The sequence below is a fragment of the Pituophis catenifer genome, unplaced genomic scaffold, assembly GCF_029215685.1.
Source record: "Pituophis catenifer annectens isolate HBS135680 unplaced genomic scaffold, rPitCat1.0.hap2 SCAF_5, whole genome shotgun sequence".
In the NCBI taxonomy this organism is placed as follows: Eukaryota; Metazoa; Chordata; class Lepidosauria; order Squamata; family Colubridae; genus Pituophis; species Pituophis catenifer.
This window is the reverse complement of record NW_027256885.1, coordinates 27,209,344-27,212,394: the sequence shown is the minus strand read 5'-3', so window position 1 is coordinate 27,212,394 and position 3,051 is coordinate 27,209,344.

Sequence of the window (3,051 nt, the reverse complement as noted above, 5' to 3'; positions counted from 1 at the left end):
CTCAGATTAAAAAGTCAACAAAGCGCTAATACTTGCGTTTCCAAGTTTCAAGATTCAGGTAGTTTCGCTGTTTATTAAAGCTGGTTCTTTTCGCTTTAAATTTCCTGCAGCCGGCTTGTTCTGCAGAAGCAGAATCGTCCCACATCGCCCGGAGTTTCAGCAGGTTGGAAGGGAGCCACGCCTGTTCTCTCCCCAGAAAATTCCCTGGGGGGTTACAGGGGCTCGACCTGTGCCCTGCGATCTCTCCTTCTTCAATCCTGTGGATTTAGAAGTTTTCGAGCCGCTTCTTCGTCTCGAAGCGGCTCTACAGGCGGCGGGGCTGGCGGAGCTTCAAAAAGCGCCGCCGTCGCCGAAGACAAGGAAACCGGAAGTCCCAGTTTCAACATCTTTAACTAGATCTCCATATATCCAGGCCATATCGATTCTCGACCAGGATCTATGGGGGTTGGAATAGAAGGTAAATTTTGTTTCTTCTGGGTTATGAAATCTCCAGATGTCTAATAGATTTAATTCTGCCATTTCAAAAAATACTTTGGGTAAGATGTTCCTTTTTATTTTTGTTTTTTGGTTATTTACATAATCTTTTTTAATATCCACTATTGCATTATAATCACCAATCAAACAAACATTGTCATTCCCTATCTCTATTATCTTATCATATACTTTTTTATAAAAATCTACTTGGTTCTTATTAGGTGCATATATCACCACTAACAAAATCTTTTTTTGACCCATTACTATTTCAATTACCAACATTCTACCTCTTGTGTCTGTATATATTTGTTTAGCTCTTATCCCCTCTTTAATGTATACCGCCACTCCTCTTTTTTTTCTTCTGCCAATGTTATATAAAGTTTCCCCAATTTGTTATATTGTAAATATTTTTCATCTTGTTTTTGGATGTGTACCTCCTGGAGGCACACAATATCTACTTGTTGTTTTACTAATTTGGAAAATATAAGTCTTCTTTTTGACGGTGAATTTAAACCATTCACATTTAATGATATTAATTTCAGTTCCTCTTCCATTATTTATTTTGTGTCTCTTGTTGCCTTCTTTGGATCCTTGTTCTTACTCCCTCTTCTCCTTGATGATGTTTCTCCTCTTTTCTTTTCTCCTCTTGATCTTTCTTTTGTGTCTCCTCCTCATCTTGGCTGGCTGATTCCAATTCCTCCCTGCTACTATAATCTTCCTCTGAGCCAGCTAGCTGGTCATACAGTTCTTGAGCTTTCTCCATACTATCCACTTAATTTTTTTTTTCATTCCAGGAGACTAACATCCACTCCGGAGTAATCCATCGAAACCGTATATCCCTTTTATTTAATTGGGTCGCTAAAAGGCAATAATCTTTCCGTAGTTCATGGACCTTCCTAGGGATTTGTTTCAGCGTAATAATTTATTTTCCTCTGTACATCATCGGTTCCTCTCTTGTGATCTTATATATCATATCTCTCACTTTCTTACGAGCGAATCTTATGTGGACTTCCCTGGGGAGTTTATGGCGTTTCACATAACTTGTATAGACCCTGTACACATCGTCCAATTCATTTATAATCTCTTGCTTGTCCCTTTGCAGTGCATCTGCAATTAAGCCTGCCATCAGTATCCCTAGGTCTTCATCTTTTGTCTCCATGACGTTTTGGAACCTCAGAAAAAAGGAAGCCCGCTCCATCTCCAATTGTAATAAGGAATCTCCTAGTTCCTTATTTATCCCAGCCATCTTTCGATCTACCAATTCTAAATTTTTCTCAGTTTGTTCTGTTCTATTTTCAATAGTTTTTATTCTTTCTTCATTCTTCTGTATTGCTTCTTCAATGGCGCCCATTTTTTCATCCAACTTGTGTAACTCTGTCTTCATCTCTCCCATTTCTGATTTTATGTCTGATCTAATTTCTCCATGACTTTTTGTCATATTTTCCTGTAGTTTTCCCATCGTTTCTTGTAATGATATCAGGACAGCTTGCATCACCTGCATATTTGGAGAGTCGTTCAATTTTCCAGTAGTTAACATTCCTTCCATTAGTCTTTGGTTCGATGGAGATGCAGTCGGTGTTGGGACTAATGGTGTCCCCTTCTTTCCTGTTTTCAGGGTTGTAATGGTGGTCATTTCTCTTATAATTTTATGCAGTTCACCTAAAAATGTATATATATTCTCCCAAATTACCATCCAATTTTATTGATCTAGTTTGTATTTATATATACAGGTGAAACTCGAAAAATTAGAATATCGTGCAAAAGTTTATTTATTTCAGTAATGCAACTTAAAAGGTGAAACTAATATATGAGATAGACTCATTACATGCAAAGTGAGATAGTTCAAGCCTTGATTTGTCATAATTTTGATGATTATGGCTTACAGCTCATGAAAACCCCAAATTCACAATCTCAGAAAATTAGAATATTACATGAAATCAATAAAACAAGGATTGTACATAGAACAATATCGGACCTCTGAAAAGTATAAGCATGCATATGTACTCAGTACTTGGTTTGGGCCCCTTTTGCATCAATTACTGCCTCAATGCGGCATGGCATGGATGCTATCAGACTGTGGCACTGCTGAGGTGTTATGGAAGACCAGGATGCTTCAATAGTGGCCTTCAGCTCTTCTGCATTGTTCGGTCTCATGTCTCTCATCTTTCTCCTGGCAATGCCCCATAAATTCTCTATGGGGTTCAGGTCAGGCGAGTTTGCTGGCCAATCAAGCACAGTAATCCCATGGTCACTGAACCAGGTTTTGGTACTTTTGGCAGTGTGGGCAGGTGCCAAGTCCTGCTGGAAAATGAAGTCAGCATCCCCATAAAGCTCGTCTGCGGAAGGAAGCATGAAGTGCTCCAAAATCTCCTGATAGACAGCTGCATTGACCCTGGACTTAATGAAGCACAGTGGACCAACACCAGCAGATGACATGGCTCCCCAAATCAACACAGACTGTGGAAACTTCACACTGGACTTCAAGCATCTTGCAGTGTGTGCCTCTCCATTCTTCCTCCAGACTCTGGGTCCTTGGTTTCCAAATGAGATGCAAAAGTTGCTCTCATCAGAAAAGAT